General features: G+C 41.1%; 1 protein-coding gene across 9 annotated transcripts in view; it reads right to left on the bottom strand.

The window, feature by feature from the left end:
* The window catches only part of ITCH (itchy E3 ubiquitin protein ligase), a 129482-nt gene extending 117109 nt beyond the window's left edge, over window positions 1-12373 (bottom strand). For 5 of the 9 annotated variants that reach the window (XM_045980760.1, XM_045980759.1, XM_045980764.1 and 2 more), the window contains exons 1-2: window positions 12287-12373; window positions 7509-7585 (exon numbers count right to left, since the gene is read on the bottom strand). The gene's annotated coding sequence lies outside the window, so the exon portion shown is untranslated. Of the gene's footprint in view, window positions 1-7508; window positions 7586-12262 lie in introns of all 9 variants that reach the window. The other 4 variants (XM_045980762.1, XM_045980758.1, XM_045980757.1 and 1 more) reach the window with 3 other exon arrangements.
* Window positions 12374-13668: the final 1295 nt, after the last annotated feature.

Here is a 13668-nt window from a genome sequence, read left to right as displayed (position 1 = left end):
CCTGCGTTGGGCTCTCCACTCAGAGGGAAGCCTGCTTGTGGATTCTCTCTCTCCCTCTCTCTCTGCCTCTCCCCCGTGCTTACTGATCTCTCTCTCTCTCAAATAAATCTTTAAAAAAGAAAAAAAAAGTTTATCCCACCAAGTAAATGTTTAAAAGAGAACAGGGACTCCAAAACTTGAGAAAAATGTAATGAAGGTCTTGCCCCAACCAACATTTACCTTCCCAGAAAGCCCGACTTTTAACCTTTTATCATCAAACATTTACTGAGGGATAATCCATTCATTGGAGAGAATGGTTCTAGATGCTCTTCAACAATAGGAAAGGAGAAGAGCAGTAGACTAAGAAGCAGAAAAGATATGGGCAGAAGCCTACAAAATAATTAGGACACCAAATACTAAACAACCCTCATTTTAAAATGGGAAAGGACTTGAGCAGACCTTTCTCAAAAAAATATGCTAACAGCCAAAAAGTGCATGAAAAGACATTCATTATCACTGATCATTAGAGAAATGCAAATCAAAACTATAATGAGATACCAATTTACTCCTTGGGATGATTACTTAAAAAAAAAAAAAAAGCCAACACAGCAAGTAACAAATGGTATGTGTGTGGAAAACTGGAATTCTTGTGCACTGCTGGTGGGAATGTAAAATGGTATAGCTGTTGTTGAAAAATATGGTGGTTCCTCAAAAAATTACACACAGAATTACCATCTGATCCAGAAATTCCATTTCTGGTAATATACCTAAAAATACTAAAAGAAGGGACTCAAACAGTCATTTGTGTACCCACATTCATAGCATTATTATTCACAAAAGCCAAAAGGTGAAAGAAAGCTAACTGTCCACCAATAGAGGAATGAATAAACAAAATGTGGTGTACACATAAAATCGAGTATTAGCCTTAAAAAGGAATGAAATCCTGACACATGCTACACCAACGAACCCTGAAGACATTATGCAAAGTGAAACAAGCCAACATAAATGACAAATACTGTATGATTCCACTTACATTACTTAACAGTCAAATTCTACATAGAGAAAAAAAAAGCATAGTGGTTATAAGGGGTTAAGGGAAGGAAAACAGTGAGTTATTTTTCAGTGGGTGCTGAGTTTCAGTTTGAGATGATGAAAAAATTCGAGATGTGCACAATGGTAATGGCTGCACAACAAAGTGAAGATACTTCTTAAAAAGATTTTTTATTTATTTGTCAGAGAGCACAAGCAGGGGGATCTAGCAGGGGGAGCCACCCAGGCATCCCAATGTGAATGTACTTAAACGAAACACTTAAAAAAACGTTTACAATAGTCAGTTTTACATCATGTGTATTTAACCACAAAGAGAAAAAAACAAAGGGGTATCTGGATGGCCCAATGGGTTAAGCCACTGCCTTCTGCTTGGGTCATGATCCCAGAGTCCTGGATCTAGCCCCACCCACATGGGGCTCCCTGCTCAGCAGGGGGCCTGCTTCTCCCTCTCCTGTTCCCCCTGCCTGTGCTCTCCTGCTCTCTGTCAAATAAACAAATAACATCTTTAAAAAAAAGAAACAAAAAAAAATAATCAGAACAGATAAGTTAATCATTTTCATTGTCCCTCAGAGATGAAAACATCAACTCATAAGAGTAAAATCAACTAACTGGACTGACTGAACATAAGAACTCCAACTCCATTCCCTCCTGAAACACCAGCAAAATGAAATAAAGTCAAAACAGAGACAAAGGGCAAGGAGATGACAGCAGATAAATGTCAGCAAATTCTAGACAATAAAAAGCAGGTTCTGCACATTTCAATATACATATAGCATATTGTTTTTAATTAAGACCTGTAGTAGGTATCTTTCCTCCAAAAAATTCAAGAACAGAAAAAGATAATTTGGGATTTCCTCTTAACTACTAACTTTCCAGAGAAACAAATGCAGCTAATCCCTCTCTCATGTTCCTTACCTTCCTACTTCCAAAACAGATCTATAATTAAATGAACCACCTGAAATGAATCCCTTTCAATATTCAGAACAAATGAATTCCAAAAACTAGGTTAGACCATGCTTTAAAAAAAAAAAAAAAAAAAAAAATCCCTTCTCCATTAAATGAGATTTAGATTTAGTTCAAATCTATTTGACCCTATTGCTGCATCTCTCTGACGGGCCTCAATTTTTTGTACTTTTCAAAGGCTCAGTTCAGTACTTTTATTCATCAGTGAGGGAAATATTACTGCACCTCAACTATTCTTAATACTCAGGCTATACCTAACATACTACTCAGCTTACTTATCAAAAAGACTACTTATAGTAACTACACTTGGCATTTTAGCCAAGAATAAGAAATAATTTCCCTGTATATGTCAAAATTCTCAAAAGGAACTATAAAATAAATCCTGGTGAAAATAAAATCCTAAAAATCACTTTCTCAAGTCACACAGAATAAACACATTCCACCTTTCTACAACGTTTATCACTTTATTTAAACATTCTAAATCATGAATTAATTATTGTGTCAAGCTTCTGCAGCAAAATTCTACATCTTTTCCATGAGAAAACTGCCAGTGTTTCCAAACTTTGGTTAAGTACAAAAATTCCACATATAAAGTCTAATGAAACTTATCGGAGGTTATCTGAGATCACCAAAAATCCAAAACTAGAAATGTGATAAGCAGCTGAACTACTTTATTTCCTCTTTTTTCTATTCTCTTTGTGCAAACTGGGAAATCATAAGACTATGTATACGATCCATAATTAAGCTGGGGTGGAGAGAGCGATAAAACAAGATCCACAACACGAAAAAGGAGAAATAATAGTATTATTCTCACATACCCCAGTTTTTACAAAAAAACGACTAGGGGAAAAGCTTTCAAAATTGGCTATCTTTATCTACTGCAGGGTTCCACTGTCACAGAGTGACCCATATGTATGCTTTTGTCTCTTTTTTTTTTTTTTTTTTTTTTTTTTTAAAGATTATTTATTTGACAGAGAGAGATCACAAGTAGATAGAGAGGCAGGCAGAGAGAGAGGGAAGCAGGCTCCCTGCTGAGCAGAGAGCCCGATGCGGGACTCGATCCCAGGACCCTAAGATCATGACCTGAACCGAAGGCAGCGGCTTAACCCACTGAGCCACCCAGGCGCCCCTGCTTTTGTCTCTTATACAAGCTTTTGTCCCTTCCTTTCCATTCCCACTACCACTTACCTCCCTAGGCTGTTCTTCCAGCCTCCAGAAGCTACCAACCCTAGTAAATACTGCAGGCCTCGGTATTACCTAATAAATCGCCACAAAAGACCATTTTATTCTGTCAGCCAACAGGACTTAAGTTATCCCGAAACAAGAAGGCTGGTCTCTTAACTTTCAAACTTTCTTCTATTACCAGGCCCATTAAACCCTCCTGAAACTAAACTAAACTCCAACTAATCGATTCCCTGTACTACCACCATCTCAAGTCCATTCCTTCCTCCATACCTTTGGCAATTTTGAATCTGTCTTAAATAACATCCCTCCTCCGCTCTGCCTTAATAATTATCCCGCATACCTCTCATTCAGCCCTAGACTGCTCTGAGGTATTGCCTGAACAGTTTTAAATCTTTATGTGCGTAAGGACTTTCTTCCCAGAAGGCAGGAAACACGGGTTATGATGCAAAAAGATTTGCAGTTCTGGAGTTCTGGAGTTCAAGCTCCAGAACAGAGGTTGCAAAGCGGCAACCCACAAGACAAATCCTTCCCGCAGTGGTGATTTGCTTGGCCCACAGCTTTTATGATTTCAAAAGTTGTCAACATTTTAAAATAAAGATTTCTCATAAAATCTGGATTCCCAGCTTCTGTTTAGAAAAAAGTTAAGATGTTTGGCCCACACTTGGTCCTATACTCCCCACTAGATCAACAATGAGGCAACACGGAATTATATATTTTTTAATGGTTAAAATGGTCAATTTTACCTTTAATTTTTTAAAAAAGTAAGCCAAAGCCACTTAACAACTACCCCATTAGAGGAACACAAATTCCCTGGTTCAATTTGATCTTTACTATTCAAAACGTTCCATTCAGGGCACCCTGGGTGGCTCAGTGGGTTAGGCCTCTGCCTTCAGCTCAGGTCATGATCTCAGGGTCCTGGGATCGAGCCCTGAGACAGGCTCTCTGCTCAGCGGGGGCCTGCTTCCCCCTCCCTGCCTGCCTGCCTCTCTGCCTACTTGTGATCTCTCTCTCTCTCTGTCAATAAATAAAATCTTAAAATAAATAAGTAAATAAATAAAATGTTCCATTCAAATTTACAGTGCTTACCCTAGATAAGCTTATTTAATGAATTAAAGAATTGAGATGATAATTTTAAGACAAGGTCGGTGGTAAGGATGATAATAAAAAAAACAGTAATAGCAATGAACACTTCACACTTATTCAGCCAACTATTGTTCAAGCAAAAATACATTATCTTATTTAATCCACACAACAACCCTATGGATATATGCAATTTCTAGTCCCAAATTATGGATGAGGAACTTGACCAAGGTTATACTCCCAGTACACAGTAGAGCCAAAAGTCAAAACCAGACAATCTAAAGGAATCTATGATTCCTAAAGGAATCTATGATTCCTTTAGATTGACATCCTCTCGGGGCGCCTGGTTGGCTCAGTGGGTTAAGCCGCTGCCTTTGGCTCAGGTCATGATCTCAGGGTCCTGGGATCGAGCCCCGCATCGGGCTCTCTGCTCAGCAGAGAGCCTGCATCCCTCTCATTCTCTCTGCCTGCCTCTCTGCCTACTTGTGATCTCTGTCAAATAAATAAATAAAATCTTTTAAAAAATAAATAAATAAATAAAATAAATAGATTGACATCCTCTCCTCCGTGACCAATTCTCTCCTCTGTGACCAACTGAACTAATTCCCTGGAACGAAGAATCAAGGCTAAATTTTAGATCTCCCTCTTTCTCTGAATGATTAAGAAGCAAACCAAAGTTCACCTACACATGCTATCCAGACAGCATTTGGATTTTTTCCTTACCCTAAAAGAAAAATTTCTGTCATTGACAGAGAGAACAATACAGATCCAAAAAAATAATACACATTTCCTCAGAAAGTATTTTTTTAACATTTCTGGATTGAGGGAAGCTCAATATGCAGATGAATTCTTAGTTTAAGACTATGAAGTGATGATACAGTACAAAACTTCTTTCCTGGGACAGAAATGTAAATCTATTAGGGTAAGCAGTTCTCAGACATGAAAAAAAGCCTGCAAGTTTCTTGAGGTCAGGGACTTTTTTTTCATCATGAGTCCCTGCAATACCTAGCACAGAGCAGCACTTAGCATATATTCATTTATGTTAAAAGAACCAAGAAATCTAAAGCTTCTACCTTAAATTGCAATGCAATGTAATCCTTATTATAGCACTTACCCTGCTTTTTACAAAAATTACTGGAGAGCACGGCTGTTTTCCTGACAAAACCACAAAATCCTTTAGACAGGGGTTTTATATTTACCTATTGGGACCTAGCACAACAGAAGCTCAATAAATACTATTTATTACAATAAAATATTACAAACTTAACATTTCTATACTTTAGGTTTTCTATAAATCTCTCTTTCTGCCAATGTTTAAAGTAGAACTTAAAATATAATGGCTTCTCACTTATAAGGTAATGGATATTATGAAGTTCTACTATAAGATATTTCTAATCTTATAATCTTATATTGTGGAATCAACAAAATCCTGAAAAATTAGTGAGAGACCATAAAGCACAAAATATAATCAAAGACTGAGCTAGAAGAAAACAGAGAGATCATCATGTTTGATACCTTTAATATACACGTGAGGAAACAGAGGCCCAGAGAGATTTAAGTTAACTGCCCAAGATTTCAGAAGTAAGCAACAAGAAATACCAAGGCTAGAACCCAGATTTCCTGGAATGTTGCCCTAGTTTTCTTTCCACAAAGAACTACTCTGTGAGTTCAGGATGTAGTGGATACTTTTAGAAATATTTTAAAGATACTTGGTATGGGGGCACCTGGGTGGCTCAGTAGGTAAAATGTCTGCCTTCATCTCAGGTCATAACCCCATGGCCCTGGGATCAAGCCCCACATCATGCTCCCTGCTTAGTGGAGAGCCTGCTTCTCCCTCTCCCTCTGCTGCTCCCCCTGCTTGTGCTTTCTCCCTCTCTCTGTCAAATAAAAAAAATCTTAAAAAAAAAAAAAAGATACTTGGTATGAAGAATGATCTTTCCTAGCACATAACTTTTTGTGAGGTATTATATCACCATTAAAGAAATGAAAGCTGCCTTGTTCCTTAACTGCAAATAACACCATTTCCTTTTCCCCTTCTTTTTTTGCTCTATGTATTTTTCATTATCATGTATTTCCTTTCATTATTTTTTGAGAATTCTTCTTCTTACTACATCTTATTTATCTACTTTCCCTCTTAGCCACTTCCTTTCCTACTACCTCTCACAAAGCTCCCACTATCTCCTTCCTTTCCCTCCATAATTATAAAAAAAGAACAGAGTAAGCACACATTTGATTACAGCATTGGCCTGGGACACCACAACAAGCAAATCATAGTCTTGGTCTCTAAGCATTTATAGGGTAATTACTGAACAAAAATATAAATGCAAAGGGTCACATAGAGGTATGAATAATAAATACTGACATTTACAGTGAGGACAGGAATCTAAGTATGGAATCTAGGACATTATGTGAAGGTAGTAATGACAATGAAGAGTTGCAAGGTTAAAATTAGTAAAAGAGACCACTCTCTACAGTATTCAGCTTTCTAACCTACCAATTCATTAGTTCTACTTCATTCACTCCTTACTCTCTTTTTTTTTCCTGCTCTACTTTTTTTTATCGAGTAGAGTCTTCCTTTTCTCTCTCCTAATCCTTTAAAGTCAATCTGTCCTATCCTCACGTTTCCTTCTCAGTATTACTCCCAACTTCTCCTACCTTATAGACCTAGATAATGCCTTAAGTTGTGAATTCATTTTTTTCTAAAGCTTTAGTATGTACTATTTTATTTGATCCTCACAACAATGTCAGGAAGGCAGGTAGGAATCAATACATCTATTTTACAGATATATACATTGAGACAAGTCAAGATTAAATAACTGGCCAAAAGTCACACAGTTTGTCAGTGGGAAAATCAAATCAGACCTTTCTTTCCAAATTCTCTTTCTCCATTGCATGTTGGCTTCTTTTTACTTCTTAACTTTTTAATCATAACACACATATCTGGACAAGTATACAGAGATAAATGTTTATAAAAATAGCACAAGTGGGAAAAATGTGTGTATGTCTAAGAAAAACAAAAACAGAAAAGTCAGAAGACCAAAAGTAAGACCAAAGTGTGGCTCACAAACTAATCCTTATAGAGGAGACTATGAGTTTCAAATCCAAGTGGAAAATGCCTATCTCAACCAATTGATGTAGTCAGCATCAATACCCTCTTTCCCCATATATCCCCACAGCAGTTATATGACCGGAGCTCTCACCCTCTGCCCCATTCCTGACTCCCAATCTCTTTCAGAGGCCTGCCACCATACCTGAAGTTCTCACCGTTCGAGTCACTTCTTTGGGTTAAGGCGTTGTCTCCAGAAGACCGCTGTTAAATGCATGTTACCTGAGAGGGGAAGGAGGGTCCATTAACACATTATTCTTATAGTTAAACACATCATATTAGCAATGACCTTGGGAATTTGACAACACAATGACTTTTTAAGTTTCATGGGATAAGGGTACCTGGCTGGCTCATCAGTAGAGCATGTTAATTCTTGATCTTGAGGTCATGAGTTCAAGAACCACACTAGACACAGAGATTACTTCTAAAAATTAATAAAATAAATGTAAAAGTTTCATGGGATAGATAATTTGGGGAGGCACAGATAATTTTTGATGGGGCAGGCAGGATAAGAAGGTGAGTCATGAAAAATGACTCCTACAGAGTATGGGGTGATGCCCACTTGGGTATGATGGCTACATGGCAAAATGAAGATGGCCATAAAACACATACTCTATGTACTGGGGTCACTATAAGAATGGTCCCTGCAACTTGGGAGGCTCCTAAGGATAGGAAAAGAAAAAGCACTTCAAGGATCAGAGTACAGTCAGTTCTGAAAAGAAAAAAGCTGAGGTGGCAGCAGTTTTCCAAGGACAGTTCACTGCTAGAGTGAAGGAGGAATAGCTCCTGGTTAATGACTACTAGTTGTGAAGCTATTTCCCACCCAACATTTTTAGCTGAGGGCCGACCTACCAACCAGATAATCCTGCAATTCAATTCTGCGTGCATGCACGTGCATGTGCACACACACACACACAAACTAATTTATATTAAACCAGTATCATGTGCAGCCACAAAAATCAACATGCCTTTACTAAGAGCTTATTATGAGCCTAGAATTTGGTGAGGTGCTACAAATACAGGAAAAAATCACTTTATACACTTTGCCTTAACTCATATAAATAAAACCAATCCCCAAACCCAAAATTGAGAGAGGGGTGAGGAACAAGGAAGTGGGGGGCAGGGCCACAAGCAGGTGACTATTTCCTAGCATACTAATGATAATTTTTTTTTAAGATTTTATTTATTAATTTGACACAGAGAGAGAGATCACAAGTAGGCAGAAAGGCAGGCGGGGGGGGGGGGGGGGGGGGGGGGGAAGCAGGCTCCCTGCTGAGCAGAGAGTCCAATGTGGGCCTCAATCCCAGGACCCTGAGATCATGACCTGAGCCGAAGGCAGAGGCTTAACCCTCTGAGCCACCCAGGTGCCCCTAACAACAAATTTCTTAAGCCAGAATAAATACAACAAAATTCACTTCTAGGCCAAAGTTCCTTGTTAAACTCTTGCCTAAATAATCAAGAGACACAAGCTAGAAGTATCTTTTTTCTTTTGGTCTAATACCAAAGGCTCTTTAGCAGCACACATTCATCTTGACACACTGGAGATTAACTAAAAGTTACAAAAACTCAGTTCTAATTCTAGCTCTAATTCTTAACTAGCTCTAGGTAAATTACTGAACCTGCTTAAGATTTTTTTAATAAGCAGAAAACTAATAGTTTGGACTAGTCTAAGGATGGCATATACCTGGCACATATATCACCCACTAAGTAACTGTGTCCACAGGAAGCATCACTAATCAATCGTAACTCACGTTCCCAGAGAACATATATGACCAAAATCAAAATCACTCTGCCAGCTGCTTCAAAGCAGAGCTGGCCCATAAACCAAAATATACTTGCCACTGTGGACTAGTAATCTCTGCAATCTCTTCCAACTCTGAAATTCTAATACCAAGTTTCTGAGTATGAGAGAAACACTTCCAACAAGCTTAGATCAATAGTGTTGATGGTCATAAATTACAGCCTAATCTCCAAATTCTCCTACAAATTGCAGCCAATCTGATTCTAATTTTTCTTTTTTTTTTAAGATTTTATTTATTTATTTGATAGAGCGAGATCAGAAGTAGGCAGAGAGGCAGGCAGAGAGAGAGAGGAGGAAGCGGGCTCCCTGCCAAGCAGAGAGCCCGATGTGGGACTCGATCCCAGGACCCTGAGATCATGACCTGAGCCGAAGGCAGAGGTTTAACCCACTGAGCCACTCAGGCGCCCCTGGTTCTAATTTTTCAAAAGTGCTAATGAAGGGTGCCTGGGTGGCTCAGTTGGTTAAGCGACTGCCTTCGGCTGGGGTCATGATCCTGGAGTCCCAAAATGAGACCCAGACAGGGCTCAAGAAGCAGCACAGAGTCTGCTTCTCCCTCTGACCTTCCCTCTCTCTGCTCTCGCTCTCTCTCACTTAAATAAATTTAAAAAAAAAAAAAATCTTTTTTAAGTGTTAATGAAAAACATACTCTGATACCATTAATATATATAAACTGGCAAAATTATTCAGATTTGCTTGTGGGTTCTTTTTTTTTTTTAAAGATTTTATTTATTTATTTAACAGAGAGAGATCACAAGTAGACAGAGAGGCAGGCAGAGAGAGAGAGAGGGAAGCAGGCTCGCTGCTGAGCAGAGAGCCCGATGCGGGACTCGATCCCAGGACCCTGAGATCATGACCTGAGCCGAAGGCAGCGGCTTAACCCACTGAGCCACCCAGGCGCCCCAACTTGTGGGTTCTTTTTACAGAATAAGAGCCTTTCAAAACCCAGTGGGGCCCTAACAATTCTCATCCAAAAATATGGTAACAATATTGCACTAGTAAAGAACTAAATCCAATCCTCACAGCCTCTCCAACATCAAACCTCTGACCTCTCACCTAGACTTCTGCAGCAGCCACTCTTCCATCGTTTTACTCTCATCACCCCACCAGAGCCATCTTTCTACAACATTCATGTCACTCATATCATTTCCCTGTTTAAAATCTGAATCTATTAGTAATATAAAACTCAAGGTTTTTTTTTTTAGCATTATACTTGTAACTTTTCATATAGTTACCTCCTTTTACCTTTCTGACCTCATGTCCCACAATGCTCTCCTTCCCCATCCCACTCCCTGCTCCATGAACCCTTTTTCTCCCCCAGTCTTCTGCATTTACACACAGCATTAAGGGGTGTCCTCTGTCTGCCCTGTCCTTCCTTTAACCTATGCTGGTCACACTCGTACTCATTATCTAAGACCCAACTTAGGACCAGGGGTAGGTCCTGCCACCTTCTATGGCCAAACCCCAGACAAAACTGGTAACTTCTGTCTTAAAGTTTTTTGAGCATTTCTCAGGTTCACAGTATCGTTTGCCTCAGTGGTTCCCAAGACCATGAGAGCGGCCAGAAGCATGTTTTAAAAATAAATTCTTCAGGACCAAAGCAGACCTACTAAATCAACCTTAGGAAGGAGACCCTGGAGTTTCTACTTTTTAAAAAGCTCCCCTAATTATTCTACTGGGCAATTTTGGGAGCAATTAGTTTGTCTATCTCTTCCAACATGTGAATGAATGTGTTTTTAAAAAGAATTTAAAAACCATCCCTCTAGAACACTATGAAAAAGTATTCTGCACTTGTTTTTTATTTCATATTCTTTTCGACTTGATTCCTTTGCTAAACATGAAGGAATTCCCTCTGGATTCACACCCAAAAACTTACTTTCTTTGTTGGTTAACTCTGTTGTACCTCGAGTAAATCTGTGAATACATGGTGCAGGCTCTCAGCATTATATGCCATGAGAATTTTATTTCAGCTGAGAAATCCTTAACCGATTTTGAGGATAATACACTGCCTTTACACACCTCCTTAAAATCGAATATTAGGAGTAGATACGGGAGACCCCCACTTAGTGCAATGGTAAGTGGCTGGTCCCAGTACCTCAAAAATTTCCAAAGGAAAAAAAAAAAATCCCGCTTTTCCTTCCCCAATCCTCACTCCCAAAAAAAGTACATTAGCGCTGTAGAATTACGGCAGAAACTGTAACAAGATTAAAAGGCGAATATAAGCAAGAAAACAAGTTGTGATTGGGAAATCGTGAATTGCGTGTAGTTTGCACGTTCACCTGGTTACATCTCTAACTTTAGGCCCAACGTCTACCTTGAGCGCAGAGACCCGACGTCTCTCAAGTCATGGCCCGGGACTATGTCTGAAAACTTGAGTTCCCCCACTTAGTTCCCACTAAGTCTTGTCCTCTTCACGTTTCGACCCTTAGAATACGTTCGCGGCTACTTTTTTCTTTTTCTGATGAAAAAAGGGCACTCAAGAGGGAGGGCAGTGACAGCTCTACGTCCGCAAAACTCGGCGCCGGTAGGTGCCGGCGGGGCCGCGGCAGCGAGCGCGGAAAAGGGCGCCCGGGCCGGGACCACCACGATGGGGGACAATGGAGGGAGGAGGGGAGTGGAAGAAGGAGGAGGCAGCCGCTGTGCTGGGCCCGCCTCGCGACTGGGGGCTCCAAAAAGTCTCGTGAAGGCCAGCCGAGTGCCAGGTGGGCCCCGCCGCCGCCCCTCACAGGGCCACGTCGGCCGCTCCGGCCGCTGCCGCGGAGCCCCGCGCGTAGGCCGGGCCGCGGGAGACTGGCCCCCGGGCGGGGCTGAGGAGCGCGGGGATGGACCCTGCTGGCGCCCGCCACGGCCCAGCCCTCTCACAACTTGGCGCCCGCGAGGCGAGGGGCTCCCCATACCCTGGCCATTAGTGGCTGGTCGGCGCCTCCGGCCAACCCACCCCTCGGCCACTAGCCCGAGCTCCCCGCGACCCCCACGGGCACCGGCTGTAAGCGAAAAGAGAGCAGTCGCGGCTCTGGGGTCCTCCGCCCGCGCGCCGCACTCTCACCCCTGGTTCTACTCGGACACTCTCATGCGGGCTCTCCCCTCTACCCAGAACTAACCCCGGCCAGCCAGCGAATGTTTACCGGGACTCGGGGCGGCGGCGACTCTTCGGTCCCTCGACTAAGATGGCAGCCGGTCCCGAGCCCCGACCACAGCGACTAGAGCTAGTTGGAGGCCAACGCGCAGGCGCCTCCAGCTCCGAAGGGATGTGGACCACAAGCCCCAGAAGGCCTTTCGCGCCGGCCCGGAGAGTGGGCAGAAGCTTGGGAGAGCTTCTAAACCGGAGTTTGCTCGCGCTTAGGTGGGAGGGACCCTGGGAGTTCTCCCAGCAGCTCAAGGCTTTTTTTTTTTTTTTTTTTTTTTTAAAGCTACTCCCCACCCCCGAACCTCTAAAGACTGTAGCTGTGGTTCCCAAAGCTAATGTGCATCAGAATTACCTGAAGGGTTTGTTGAAACTTAGGGGCTCCACCCCCAGAGTTTCTCTTTCAGCAGATCTGGGATGGATGTAATAATTTGCATCACACTAACTCTGTTGTGCTCCTGGTGGGGGATCACACTTTCAGAACCATTGGATTATAGTTTAGTCCTTAAGAAAGTACACTAGGGAGTTTGATCGATTGGGTTCAAATCCATCTTTTTTTTTTTTTTTTTTTTTTTAACAAGGTGCGGTTAAGGATATGGAAACAGCCTCCATATAAGTGATGCCAACGTGGCAGGTGTTCGAAAAGCTGATCCGTAAGCTCTTTCAGCCTCACAACAAATCTATGACAAAACGACCTCCATTATCCTCACGTTACAAATGCATAAACCGAGTCACAAGCTGGATAGAAACCCAGGCAGTCTGGTCCATCCTCTTAACTTCTTGTTTGTGAGAATTAATAGGCTGTGCAAGTAGATTCAGAGACCCAGCTAAGGGCTTAGTAATCAGTGACCTTCACTATTATTGTTTAGCCTGTCCTTATGAACATATTTTTACCACCTGGAAAGTCACTTGCATTTTTCAAAGTACGTTCAAATCTCTATGTCGATGTTGGCTACAATATGACTTAGGAGAGCTGGTTAAAGGTGCAGACTCAGGGACGTAACCCCAGTCAGAATCTCCAGGGCAGTGGTTCTCAAACTTTAGTGCCCATCAGAATCTCCTGAAGGATTTGTTCAAGACAGATTGCTGGGCCCCACCCCAGAATTTCCGATTCAGTAGATCTGGAGTGGGACCTGAGAATTTGCATTTTTAACCACAGACCACGCTTGAAGAATCATTGCTGTAGGGCAGTGTTTTTCAACCTTTTAAAAAAAAATTATCAGTTCTCTAAAGAACATTTTTAGACAGGTTTCTCTAATTATTCCCCCATGAAATTTTAATGCCACAAATATACTGTATATCTATTAATGTATGTGCTTTTAATATATATATATGCTTTTACATAAGCAAGGAAAAAAATTTTCCTCTCTACCCACAACCAAT

Source organism: Meles meles, chromosome 16 (genome assembly GCF_922984935.1).
Source record: "Meles meles chromosome 16, mMelMel3.1 paternal haplotype, whole genome shotgun sequence".
Classification (NCBI taxonomy): Eukaryota; Metazoa; Chordata; class Mammalia; order Carnivora; family Mustelidae; genus Meles; species Meles meles.
The sequence above is the reverse complement of the archived record's forward strand: the minus strand, read 5'-3'. Positions and strand labels throughout refer to the sequence as shown.